Below are 14,830 nucleotides of genomic sequence, written 5' to 3' on the forward strand. Positions count from 1 at the left end.
AACATTAGGGTGGGTGTTGTGGCAGTGAACACTACTTTGCCCATTCACACTTCTCACTTACATACATTAGCTTCTCAAGGCTTATGTGTTGGCACCACTTTGCACATCCAGATTTTGAACTATTGTCTACTTCCTGCACAAACATGCGACTCTGAGATCCTCTTCCAAATGCCCTGCGTTTCATGCCAGCACCAGGAGGCTAAGTTACAATAGATGTCTCTGGGTTGTCTGTGCAGCCTCTGTTGTCTCTCACTCTAAGTCATTGCAGACAAACCAAAGCCTCCAGCCTCAAACAATCTCTCTCTCTCTCTCTCTCCCCTCCCTACCCCAAAGTCTCCCAATGGTCCAGCTAGGCTGCACACTTGTGGCTTGGGATATTGCTTATTGCAAGTTAGCGCTTGGTCATGTTGTTGTTGTTGTTGTTGTTGTTATATTCCGCCTTTTGCCCAATACTTTAAAAACCTCTGCCACCAGCCGCCTCCACCTCCTCTCCTCCTGCACAACTTTGATGCACTCTTAAAACACTCTGCATGGCAAGCCAGCCTCAGGGCCAAGCTACAGGTACATCTGGGTTGCCTTCAGCCTCTCTCTGCCTTATGCCAGCCTGCCAACATTTCCAGCCTCAAATAATCCCCCACCCCTTCTCTCTCTGCCAAAGTCTCCCAACGGTCCAGCCAGGCTGTGCACTTGTACCCTGTGGCTGGGGGTAGGGCAACAGCTTATAGCTTGGTTGCATCCGGGTTTTTTAAAACCTCCACTGCCAGCCGCCTCTGCCTGCACCAAAACTGGACTCTGAGACACTCTTAAAAAGGCTCTGTGTGGTACAGCAGCCTCTCAGGGCTCAGCTACAGCCATCTCTGAGTTGTGGCTTCAGTCTAACTCTGTCTCTAAGAGATATGCCAGCCAGCCAAAGCCACAAATCTATCTATTTTTCTCTGGTATGCACTTCAAATGCTCTGCATTGCATCCCAGCAGTGGAGTCAGAGCCTAGCTCACAAGTGTACAAAGTGAAGTGGAAGGGAAGTGGTAGCGAAGCAAAGCAATGATATGCCAGGTTCCAACATTTGCAGCAACAGGGCATCTGCAAAGAAGAGAGCCTCTCTCTTGACTGGCACCTTACTGTTGGTCGTGAGAGTTTTTCTCTAAAAATGACCCTTCATCGCCCATGAGGTGGAAATTTGAGAAAAAGGCCTCTGGGCCATTCTGTTTTGCCCTGTGGGCTGCTTTGACTGACCTCTCCTTTCCCACATTTTGATTTGTGGATGCCTTGCCTCTGCTGAGCTCCAGGTACCCGACTGCACACCAAATCTGCAACAGGAAAGGTGCCCTGCTTGCCCAGGACTTCTTACCTAAAGACTAGAGATGCCCTTAATGCCAAGGGCTGAAACTGCTGAATGTGCAACACCTCAAAGAGGAGGTTTGACAACCTGAGTTTGAAGGATATGGCTCCAGCAGTTTTAAAAAACAATAATTTAAAAACATTGAACTTTTACAAAAATCCTAAAAAAACAATGGATGAACAGATCTGATTCAAACTTGGCATGGCTAAATCTCTCAAGAGCTATCATGGTGCCAACTTTCAGCCCTTTATCTTTAAAAATGTACCAGCAAAGGCTTACCTTATGAGATATGGACCCAATCCAGCCTCCTAAACATGGAAATACAATGGTTGTTCTTGTGGGTTGAGACACACCTCCAATCCATCAGAGTCAAAACACCTTGCAGGGATCTCCAACAATGTGCCCCATTGGCTCAAAAGGACAATGATACAGGAGCCAGAGCGGGCATTCAATCCGTACACTTTCCATGAAATAACTCTCTGGTTTGGATGCCTGAAGGTAGATGTGTTTACAATGCAGGACAACGCTCAGGTACAAATTTTCATCACCGTATTTCCTAGTCTGGAACAGATTAATATCTGCAGTGATAGGAAAGAACATATTTCCCCTGCTTTAACCCCCAATCTGGTGTGTCTGGCTTGGAAAAAAATCTTCATTGGAGAACTTCAGTGGAGAACTTTTACAAGCTAATTTTAGGGGGGGGGAGATTTTTGGAGGGGGTTGCTGCTAGGGAGGGGCGGACTACCCCTCCCCCCTCAAAGCCTTGAAAAATCACTCTTCCCCTGCTGGATTTAGGCTTGAAAAAGGTTTCCATTGACACTAGTCAAGACCTTTCTCAAACCTAATGGAATCAGGGGGAAGAGTACTAACCCTCCTCTCAGAAAAGTTACCCCTCCCATGCTGCAGTCTGGCTTTTAAAAAGCCCCCCATTGGTGTCAATGGAGGCTTTTAAAAATCCTAATTCAAGTAGGGGAGAGACTGTGAGATTGTGTGAATAGGGACTGAGCAATCACATCAGGGTCCACATGCCAGCAGTGTTGGGGTTGCACTCTCGGCCTACTTGCCCAAAGCTAATTTGGCTAATTATTCTATCCACCAGGCTCTTGAGAACAATTGCTGGTGAAAGGCCAATGTCAAGATAGCAGGAGTGAGCGTTCAACATGCCAAGCTGAGCGCTCCATTCCCAAGGGACAGCAGAGCAGCCTCTAAGCTAATTAAATGGCTTTGTACTCCCCTCTGCCTCCCTCTGTGCTGCCACTCCTCCCCCCGCCCTGCATGCAAGAATTCTGGCAGGACTAGGTTGCTCTGGGACGATATCATTTGAGTCTTTGTAGCACTAATTGCCTACTTGTCATTTTCTCTGAGGTGGGAATAATGATCATCACAATCTACAGGGATCAGCTTGCAAGTAAACCTGGTTACCTTCGAGCTCCCTCAGCTGAAGATAGGCTGAGCAGATTAGAAGTGGAAATTAAATAGCAAATGAAAGCTAATAAGGTCCTTAAGCTGCCTGCTGCTGTGGGACCCTCTTGGGCTCTGGAGGCTCATCTACACCAAGAAGGATATTCCACTATGAAAGCGGTATATAAAAGGTAGGAGCCACACTACTGCCTTATACTGGTGTTAAAGTGCACTGCAGGGGCTACACTACTGCTTTATAGTAGTACTGAAGTGCACTGACAACAGTTGGGGCCTACGACACATCTACACCAAGCAAGATATAACACTATGAAAGTGGTATACGGTATGTGTCAATGGGCCCCAACAGTTAGTTGTCAGTGCACTTCAATACTGCTATAAAGCAGCAGTGTGGCTTCTGCCTTTTATATACTGCTTTCATAGTGGAATATTCTGCTTGGTGTAGATGAGCCCTATGTGACTGTTTCACTGTTACTTTGGAGCACAGGGCAACACTTGAGCTGAAATACTGGGGGAGTTCTCTGGAAAGCAAGATGTTTGCTTGCCAGAGGAAGGGATGTAATAATGGATGGCTTCAATTACCATCACATTAAATGGATAAATGCATGTTCCAGTCATGACAAAGAGGTTAAATTTCTCAATGTCCTAAATGACTGTGCCCTAGAGCAGTTGGTCATGGAACCATTGGTTGGGAGTGAACCTTGGATTGAATGCTAAGTGGTATCATCTAGGACCTGGTATGAGATGTGAGTGTTGTCAAGCTAATTGGAAACAGTGACCAATTTAACAGTCCAACAAGGTCACATTTGACTTCAGAAAAGGAAACTTCTTTAGAAGAGGAAACTTCTTTAAAATGAGGGAACTAGTAAAAAGGAAGTTCTTACTCAAATGTGAAATTGCTGATCTTCTAACAAAAATATGTCACATGCCTGTCCCTAAGATCAGCTTCTGTGACAGGCCTGTTAGCTTAACATTTGGTCCCAGTAAATAGGTTCAAAGTATTATTAAACATAAACTTACTAAGCATCTAGAAGGACAAGCCCTGCTGAAAAAGAATCATCATGGCTTTGGCAAATGTAAGTCCTGTCTCACCTTTTAAAGTTCTTTGAGAGCGTCAATAAACATGTGAACAGGAATGATCTGGTAGACATTGTTTACTTGGACTTCCAAAGGGCTTGAGGAAATGTAGTAGTCATGAAATAAGAGGAGAGGTCCTCTTATGGATCAGTAACTGGTTAAAGAGCAGAAAGTAGAGAGTAGGAATAAATGGTAAGTTCTCTCAAAGGAGGGATGTAATCGGTGGAGTCCCACAGTGATTGGTATTGGGACCAATGCTTTTCAACTTGTTCATAAATGAACTGGAATTAGGAGTGAGCAGTGATGTGGCCAAGTTTGTTGATGAAACCCAATTATTTAGGGTGGTTAAAACAAAAAGGGATTGTGGAGATCTCCAAAAGGGATTTTTACAAACTGGGCAAATGGGCATTAATGGGCAATTGAATGTAAGCATGTGCAAAATGATGCATGTTCCCTTCCCTGTGAAGTTGCTTTTAAGACCTTGAAGAAACAACTGGCGTGATTCTCTCCATGCCAGCTGCGAGGGGGTGGGGGAGGGGGACTTGGACTCCTGGATCTGAGTGCATTCTTTGACCTTAGATCCAGCAATGCCCCCCCCCCAGGTGCTGTCTAGGGGCAGTATGATTGCTCTCCCCAAACATACAATGGAAACTTTAAAAGAAAAACAGAAGAACAGCCCAGAATAAAACCAAGATAAAACAGCTACGGAATATAATGCTGAGAGCACTAAAAACAGTTCTTAAAATGCCAGGGAGAATAAAAAGATCTTCACCTGGTGCCAGAAGGAGCATAACATAGGCACCAAGCAAGCCTCTCTAGGGAATGTTCCATAAACAGGGTGCCACCACTGAAAAGGCCCTCTCTCTTGTAGCCACCCACCTGCCTTGCCTCAGCAGGTGCACTTCTAGGAGGGCCTCAATGTCCAGTTAGGTAAATTATCACCCCCAGATCTTCTAGGTATTGATTGGGAACAAAGGCATTCTTCTCCCAGTTCACCACAAAGCTGTGTTCTTTCAGACAAGTTATGGTGGTCTTAGTGTTGTCCAGGCAATTCTGTCAGGAGTGTGCCTGGATCATAATATTGTTGAGATATTGTTGAGATAAGATAATTTGTGAAGATTCTAGATACTGAGGTCAAGCTGAAGAAAGAGCTTGATACTGAAAAAGCTTGTTGCTGTAACAGAAATTGAGAAATCTCTGGTGTTTCTATTTGATAGGGATCACAGAGGCCTATTGGTGCTAGGAAATTCCATTTACTGATGGCCGCTGTGACTGATTTCAGCAATTCTGTTTTGAAATGCCTATTGTTGAGATGCTTAAGTGTTCAGCCATTTCAAGTCCAATATGATTCTGATATCCCCTTCTTTTGGGAACTAAAAAGACAGAATAGACTCTGCATCTGGTTTGGGATTTTGGCACCAGCACTCAGACTCTGTATCCACCATCAACCGATTCGAGGTGGTGCAGGACCAAGCATGGGGAAATTCCAAATTACATTCTGGCATGGCACCATGAAGAGTTCTTCTTTTGGCCCTTGTTGTACTTGGGAGACATGGATGACTAGGTAGCTCCTTTGAGTGAAGTTCGAGCAGTTGGTTCCATCTGGGCCAATACCTGGGTTAGTTCTGATGGTACCTTAGTTAAAATTAAAGGACTACCAAGGCTTTTTACATTAATTCTTCTTTGTTGGCCATGGGTAGGGTTTTCTTTTTGTCCGTATTGTCAACTAAAACCACACCCAGCTGCTTCCCAAAAGATCTAACACCTACAGAGTTTGCATATGACGCCTGACAACATGGGTCAATATCCCACTATCAAGACTATATGGATATTTATATTGACAGCCATAGCTTTGTTCCTATTTGCAGGGTATCCCGGCAGGAATCAGCAAGAAGGGTGGCTGTGTAAGAGATTTTCCTTAGGCCATCCATCACATGCTTGGGCATAGGTTCCATACCCACTAATTGCTCTGCCCACTTGAAGGTTGCCCTGGAGAAGGAATTAGTGGCAGATTTTCTATAGGCTGTGGCGGAAGCTTTGAAGCCCTTTTACAGAGCTGCCTCCATTGTTTTGTCACAGTGCCCACTCTTGCCAGGGAGAACTGTTGATGATGAAAGAGTTCCTACAGGGGCATTGATGGTCAGAACCTTGAGCTGATCCACGATCATACTGGGGAGAGAGTAAAGTTTATTAGCTAGCCTGTGAGTTTGTTTGCTCTTGGCAGGCATTGGCCATTTACTTTTCAAGGACTTAGCAAAGTTCACTTGGCCTAGCAGTGTTGCTGAACACAGCCCTAGATTGATGCCACGGTTACCCAGGTGCTGGGCCTGCCACTGCTTGCTGTCCTTGGGGTGGGTGTCCTACGACTGCCTTTGTGGATGGGAACAGACTCTCCCTTTCCCTGCTCTGCTGGAGCATAACAGAGCAGAGCACACCACGCAAGAGATAACCAATGAAGACATTGCAGCTTTGTCCAAGGCCTCAGAGATAAAGCATCTTCCTTGACTCTCTTCTAATTGATGTGAGAGGCATAATGTAGACATAATAGGAAACCTGTGGCCCTCCAGATTTTGGACATCCTCTTCCATCAGCCCCAGCCAAAATAGATGATGGGACTTGTAGTCAAACACTACCTGGAGGGCCACAGGTTCTCGACTGCTGGCCTAGACTGACCATCTCAGCAGCTCTCAGGGATGCTCAAGGAAATGCTTACTGCAGGGGGGCGGAGCTTGGCAGCCATGGAGGCGGTGAGTTTCTTTTGAGGCTCTAACCGGCTTTGCCGGGAAAAGCAATTATCTCCTTTTTTAATGGGCATAAATCTTTGAGCAAATGATGGAAAAGGACTATGAATGCTGCCGGTGTTAAAAAAAGCTGAAGAGATAAGGTGAGACAGAACGGAATGTTTTTATAAGCTTCGGTTGGAAAACGAAACTAAACTAAACTGGCCTGCCTGCTGCTGTGGCGCAGTTTGTGCAGAGACAGTTTGTTTTTGTTAGATGCTGACCTGATTTATAGCGATTCTCACCTCTTATCTTCTATCTCAAAGTGGAAAAGACTGAAATACTGGCTTTATAAAGTGGAAGCTGTTTGTTGTAGTTATCGTCGGCTGGCGAGAAGTGTGTGTGCGGTGGTGGAGAAAAAGCAGCGTTCGGTGAGGGGGCGAAGTGAGACATTGATAGACTGTGTATGATTAGTTCTGGTCCCCTCTAGTGAATGCTGTTGTGAATCTGATATATTCCCCCCCCCTTGGGAAGAAGGAAGAGTGTTTAACACACAGAAGATAAGCTAGTAAAAACTGCCAAGAAAGTGAGCTGGACTCTAAGATTTATGCCCTGTCCAGAAGTGTCCTATGTCTAATATTAAAAGGAGAATTAGGAAGGAGTGGAAAAGGTTAAATACACAAAAAAAGAAACCATCTAATCATAACCTCTCCTACCTGGAAAATACAGTCCCTGAAGCAGAACAGGAGGACGAAGATACAGGCCCAGTTTTCTTAGATACAGTACCAAAAAAAGAAAAAAACATGGCTGAAGGGGGAGAAGCAATTGGCAGTCAGCCACCCTCTTTAGTGGAAATTAAAGCTGCAATAGCGGAGAATAATACGGTTATTTTTTAAAAAATGGATCAGCAAATGGATGTTTTTAGACAACAAATGCGTATCCTGGCTGATAAGACAGCTGATAACTCAAAAAAGATCAAAGATTTGGAGACAAAAGCTGATTTGAACCAGAAGAAGCAAGAGGCTTTTGAAAAATCAACAAATATTCAATTTAAAGATTATGAATTAAGACTGATAGCCTTGGAGGATCAATCTCGTCGATCATCTATTCGAATAAAACAGCTGAAGCAGATACAAGGAGAAGATCTAAGAGAAATCATTCTGAATTGGTTCAAAGAGCTGATGCCTGACCTACCAATAGATGGATCGGATTTAGATCGAGTTCACCGTGTGGGGGGGCAAAACTACAAAGGGACTAGAGACATTTTGGTGAAATTTGGTAATTACTACAAAAAAGAGCAAGTTATGAAAGAATTGAGATCTATGGCCCAGTTGCAGTACAAAGGCAAAGCAGTGCAAATTTATAATGACCTCTCTCAACATACACTAAATTGGAGACGCAGTATTAAGCCAATAACTGAAACACTAATGAAGAACAAAATCACTTATTCGTGGGGTTATCCTGTTTTTCTAAGATTTACATATGGGAGCGGGGAACACAGAGTAACCTCACTGGATCAAGGTAAAGAGTTGCTGAAGAGGCTGGGTCTGTATGGGGAAGCAAGTGGGACTGGAGTGGGTGGGTGGGGATGAGGCTGGGACATCTGGGGTGTAATAGAACTGTTAATAATGTTTTGAGATAATTGCAGATAGAAATGCTAAACATAGAAACTTTGCCGGCCAGGCGCAGCACTGCCTCCCCCCCCTTTAAAGTAGATGGCTGGACTACTAGACTCACGGGGATGTGGGGGGGATCAGAGTGGGGGGGTGGGGAGGGGGGAAGGTAGGAGGGAAGGGGTTGGGGTAAGAGGGTGGGGGTTTGTTGTATGGAGTTTGTGTTTTTATGTAAGTAAATTTGAGTTGCAGAGCACAAGGGATCGGAAGAGACTTCAAAAGGGTGAATATGGATAAAAAGATAAAAGTATCAACACTCAATGTTAAAGGTTTGGGGGCAGTCGTGAAAAGGAGGAGAATAGAACAAATGTTTAATAAAGAAGGATCGGATATTATAATGGTCCAAGAAACACACCAAGGCTCCGAGAATTCGAATATGATAAAATTAAAGTGGTTAGCCTATTATGAAAAGTCATTAGGGACATCAAAAAAAAATGGAGTGGCCACTTTGATCTAAAAAAAAAGTGGGTTTATATTAGAAGAAACAAAAAAGGATGATAATGGCAGATATCTTATGTTAAAAGGTAAAATTGAAGGAAAGGTATATCCGCTAATTAATGTGTATGCCCCAAATGAGAGACATAGAGAGTTTTTTATAAAGTTATTTAAAGAAATAGAAGAATTCAAGGAGGGGTATGTCATATTAGCTGGGGACTTTAATATGGTTATGGATAATAGATGGGACAGGTCAAATCCCACTAATGTTGAAAAGAGGAATAATATAACTATATTGAATAAACTAGTAAAAGAAAATGATTATTCAGATTCGTGGCGTTTACTCAATGGGATTAAGCCTGGATTCTCATACTTTTCCCCAGTTCATCATACATACTCCAGGATAGATTATATATTTGTCTCAAAAGACTTTGCAATGAAGATTTGTAAAATGGAAATGGGGGTAATAAAAGTAACTGATCATGCCTTGTTAAGTTTAGAATTTACAGTTAAGAAGAATTATAAAGAGGCATATAGATGGAAGTTGAATACAAAAATATTGAAATATAATAAAGTGGTAGAGAAAATTCAGAAGGAATTGTCGGAGTCATGGGAAATTAATGAAAAGGGAGGAACAGCTGGGTCAGTTGTTTGGGGCACCATGAAGGCTGTAGCAAGAGGAATTTGTATTAGAGAGATGTGTAGCTTAAAAAGACAACAACGTGCAGAGCAGGAAAAGTTAGAGATAGAAATTAGAAATCTTGAGGAAGAATATTGGCGAGGTAAAAATAAATATAAATTAGTAGAAATACAAGCAAAGAAGAAACAATTAGAAAATTTAAATTTAGAGGAGGTTCAAAAGAATTTAATTTATATGAAAAGGGAATATTTTGAAAACAGTAATAAGAATTCTAGGTTGCTTGCCAGACTCACACAAAAAGAAAAAGGGAGGAATGGGATAGAAGCATTGAAGGATAATCGAGGGAATTATTGTCACATAATGAAAGATAAAATAAAAATTTTCCAGGAATTTTATCAGGAACTATATAAGCGTAAAGAAATTCAACAAGAAAAGGTGGAGGAATATATTGGAAGGTTTATAAAGAATGGAATAAAACCAGAATATAAAGAGTTAATGGAAAAGGTAATAACTCAAAGAGAAGTTGAAAATGTCATTGATAATTTGAAAGTTGGTAAATCACCGGGAGCAGATGGTCTAGGATCAGAATATTATAAGGTTTTTAAAGAATTTTTAGCTCCAAAGTTACTGAAACTTTATAATAGGATATTATTAGGAGAGAAGATACCTGAATCATGGGAACATTCATAATTCTAATTCCAAAACCAGATAAAGACCTGACTAGTCCTGATTCTTACAGACCTATCTCGTTAATAAATCAGGATGCCAAAATTTTCTCATCTATTATGGCTAAACGGTTAAATAAATTTATATCAGAATATATAGGAGAAGATCAATGTGGGTTTGTGGCAGGAAGGCAGATGCATAATCTAGTGGGAAGAGTTTTAAATGTAATAAATGTAATAAAAAAATCAAATATCAAGGCAGGAATTATGGCATTGGATATTTTTAAGGCCTTTGATTGTGTGAGCTGGCAGGCATTAAAGATTATTGTAGATAAATTGGGATTTGGAAATAAATTTAAAAACATAATAGAACAGTTATATTCCCAAAATACAGCTGTAGTGGTGGTAAATGATGGACTCACTGAAAAGATACGACTAGCCAGAGGAACAAGACAAGGATGTCCGCTCTCGCCGGTCCTGTTTGTAATGGTTATGGAAGTATTGGCGAAGGCACTAAGGGAGGATGAAGAGTTAGAAGGAATTGGAGAGGTAAGGGAAATAAAGTTAAACATGTTTGCGGATGATACTTTATTGACCATTAAGAACCCAATAAGAAAATTAGAAAGAATTAAATATCAGTTGAGGGAATTTGAAGAAATTACAGGGTTAAGAATAAATTGGTCTAAATCAGAGATGATGTTGTTTAATTATACTAAGAAGGAAGAAAAGGATTGGGAACATAAGGGAATAGAAATGAAAGTTAAGGAGGAGATTAAATATTTGGGAATTAAAATTACACAAAATTTAGAGAATCTTGAAAAGGAAAATTTAACGAGGTTAAAGAAAGAGGTATTAGAGAAATTGGAGAAATATAAAAGATTAAATTTATCTTGGTTTGGAAGAATAGCCTTAATAAAAATGAAGATATTAGCTAAAATTAATTTTGTGTTTAGGATGTTACCAATAAAAATATCAGAAACTGAGATAAAAAGTTGGCAAAATATTATTAATAAATATTGTAACGGAGAAAAGAGAGCAAGAGTGAATAAAAATAATTGGTATCTAAGCCAAAAAAAGGGTGGATTGGGTCTCCCAAATATAAAATTATACTACGTAGCAAATAGATTAAGACATATTGTAGAAGCAATTATAGGAGTAGGAGATTTATATTGGATGGAAGAAAAAATTATAAGTAACGTAGAGATGAGCTTAGACAATGTCTTTTTTAAAGATGGAGGGAGAAAGTGGGTTGGAAGTATAGATAATCCACTCCTGAGGACTCAATGGGAAATATGGAGTAAATTTAAAGGGAAGCTGCTTCCGAGCAACTCTCCCTTAGCACCGATAATAATGTTAAAGAATTTCCCAGAGGATCTGAAGGGTAGATTATGTAAAACATTAAAAGAGAAAAGCAAAATGAAACTAAAGGATTGGTTAAGAGATATAAAAACAAGAGAGGATATGGAAAAATTGTTAAAGGAGAAAAAATTATCTTGGTTAGAATATGGGCAATTAGAACAATGGAATAAAAAGTGGATTAAAGATAATAGAGTTTGTAGGAAGATGACAAAGTTTGAAGAGTTAATAGTAAATAAGGAAAAAGGTAAAGGAGGTAGTATAGTTTTAAAAGGGTTAATGAGTGAAATATATAAAATATTGTTAGAAAAGGAGTTTAGAGAAAACTCAGAGAAAATGGTATGGGAGTCAGATTTGAAGGTACAAATAGGGCGACAGAGATGGGAGGGACTATGGAAACAAAGAGTGTTGAGAAGTTTATCAGTGAGAATAAAGGAGAACTATTTTAAAATTTTATGGAGGTGGTACCTAACCCCGATTAGATTGAATAAGATAAATGATCAGCATTCAGCAAATTGTTGGAGAGTTTGTGGGGAAAAAGGAACGTATTTACATATGTGGTGGCAATGCAAATATGTACAAAGATGATGGAAGATGGTGTTTTTAGAAATTGAAGAAATAGTGGGAATGAAAATAGAACAAACACCAAAGATTGCATTGCTGTCACTATTTGAAGATATAAAGTGTGGAAAAGAAACTATAGAGCTGATATCGAGTTTGCTGGTTGCAGCACGATTGATGGTAGCTAGGAACTGGAAGATTCAAGGGGAATATTCTATTGAAGAATGGTACAAAGAAGTATGGGATATAGCCATTAATGATAAACTGACATGTAATATTAAGTGGAGAAAAGGCGTAACTAAAATAAATGAGTTTGAAGGAATCTGGAAACAGTTCCTAATATTTGTGTTTACTAAGGGAAGTGGGAAACCGCCAGCAGAAGAAACGATCAGATTTTGGACTCAGGAATAGATCCCGAGGTGGGGGGGTGCACTTTTATGTTAAGAATGATTATGTTGTAGTATGATAATGTATAGGTAATACTTATTCAACATATATGTACTCAACATTTATTCAATATGTATGTAGCAGTTGTTTGATGTTTCTTTATTATTATTATTGTAATGTTGTATGTTTATATAGTGTAGAAAACAAATAAAAATTATTAAAAAAAAAAAAAAGGAAATGCTTACTGCATAATCTAGAAGAGAGTTGGGAAAGGTTGCACAACTGATTTTAGCCCCTCTCTGCTCTTGCCTGCCACCCTTAAAATGTCGAAAGCTCTTGGGGTAGTGATGGAGGTGCACTAAAGTCAGAGGTTGCGTTCTGCCAGATAGCACAATAACATAGTAGGGCATAGTGCACCTTGCAGTCTTGTTTGCACTGGGTCCAGAGTGACATTCCAAACTAACATGTGGGGACAGGGGGTGAAGGCTGAGTAACATGGGGCCACGCAAGGAAAGATATTATGAGGCAAAATCCTGCTCTATCTCTGGCTTCTAGCCCAGTAAGGCTGGAGGGAAACACAATGGAGTTTGTGCCAGCCACTGAAGCTAGTGCTAGTGGATGTTGAATGTCAGGGAATGCTCCAGGGATGTCAGGAGCTAGAAAGAGTATAAGAGAAATAACCTACATAACGACGCTCCTGCAATATATAGCTAACATGTGCAAATAATATTTAACTTGCTACCACTAAGGTCAAAAGTAGTTCACATAGTGCCAGATGATTGCTGGGATCCTTGCAATAAATAAATAAATACTGGAGTAGATAGACCAGGCCTGACGCTGCAAATCACTTGCATTTTTAATTTTTTTTATTGCATTTATATCCCTCCTTTTTTATCCTCACAACAACTCTGTGAGGTAGGTTGGACTGAGAGTCTGTGACTGGCCCAGTCACGCAGTGGGTTTCTATGGCCGAGTGGGGACTAGAACCCAGATCTCTCGATTCCCAGTCCAACACTTTAGCAACTATACCACACTGGCTCTTTTTAAGCAAGAGTGCATAGTCAGTATCACTTAAATTTATTTTTCATAGGTACACCCCAGATCCAAATGGGCCTGCAGGGAAGCTATTTCTAAGTATGCTTTAACCATTAAGAAATCTTGAATATGCACATTTGCTTTTTAAGTTTAAAGAGTTCTGATATTTTTTGAAAAAAATTGATTGCAGCCATCTTGAGCATTTTAATTTGAAATGAAGATAGGCTATAAATGTCATCGATAAAACAAATGAAACACATCAATGGACCATAGAGACCCAAACAAGCAGGACTAGCATGCCAGAGAGAAATCAGCCCTCCCCTAATGTTTGGGAGGATTGAAGGAAGCAGAATACTAGAATACCTACCAGATGTGGTCACGTAAGCCTATCAGGCCTCAAAGTGCCTTTCGCTCCTTGTCGTTTTCAAGCAATACAGCATTGCTAACAACCCAGTGACCCCCATGCCTAAACTCTGCTCACCCAGCAATTTAGGAAATGATTCTCTGTGCATATTAAAAATTGGTCAATTCTTTATTTGCTTATATGGATTTTGGGAACCACAGCAAGTTAAAGGAAAGGTGTCAAGAAAGAGCTGGGGCTTGCCTAAGCCATCCCCCCCCCTTACCCGCTCTATGCCAAGTGCCCACAGACAAAGCCAGTGGAGATTTAAAGAATCTCAGCAGCACGCTACTCTCCTTCGGAGCCCTGAGCTCCCCTTGCTCCTCTAAAACAGCTCCTCTTGGCTTTCCTCCCACTTCCCTAGTACAAGCACAGAGAGCTACTGTGCAAGTCTTCCTCCAGCCCTGTCTGGGCCTCACACACGAGCTGAGAGGACAAGCCTGACCTTATGTTCATACCCTGGGCAAGTGGCAGGCAGATGCTATCTTTATGTAGTGACAGCTCCTAGGCCTCCTGCCAGCTCTCCTTGTATTCTGCAAGCAGCAGAGCAGGCAGCCCCAGAGCAGACATCGTCCCCAGACAAATCCACTTAAAAGGGTGCAGTCTAGAATACCACACCCCAGTTCTTGGTTAGAAGAGGAAAGTGTGTGACCAACACACATCTACACAGTCATGTATTGGATATGGGTCCTCTAGAGCAGAGATTGGTCTGGACTGCATATGCGGGAAGTAATGCAGCAAACACAGAGCTGCAAGTGTCAGAAACAAGTGAGGCAGGTAGCTACCAGGAGGAGGGCCTTCTTTGCTGTGGCACCTCAACTGTAGAGCTCCCTAGAAGGGCTCACCTGGCACCTACATTATAATCTTTTTGACGCCAGGTGAAGACCTTTTTATTTTCCCAGTATTTGAACAGTTTATCAGCCTTTTTACTTTGCTGTTTTAAATCTGTATAAATCTTTGCATTGCTGCTCATCAAAAAGCATGAGATTTTACTTTTCCAAGAGATCTGGGCCAAAGAGGATTTATCTATAAATGGCTTTGCCTCCTACTCTTTTGAAGCAACTCCTAGTAACAAAGGTGGCCTAAAAGAGGACTGGGTATTTTAGTAGCTACACGTATCAG

Source organism: Elgaria multicarinata, chromosome 1, assembly GCF_023053635.1.
Source record: "Elgaria multicarinata webbii isolate HBS135686 ecotype San Diego chromosome 1, rElgMul1.1.pri, whole genome shotgun sequence".
Lineage (NCBI taxonomy): Eukaryota > Metazoa > Chordata > Lepidosauria > Squamata > Anguidae > Elgaria > Elgaria multicarinata.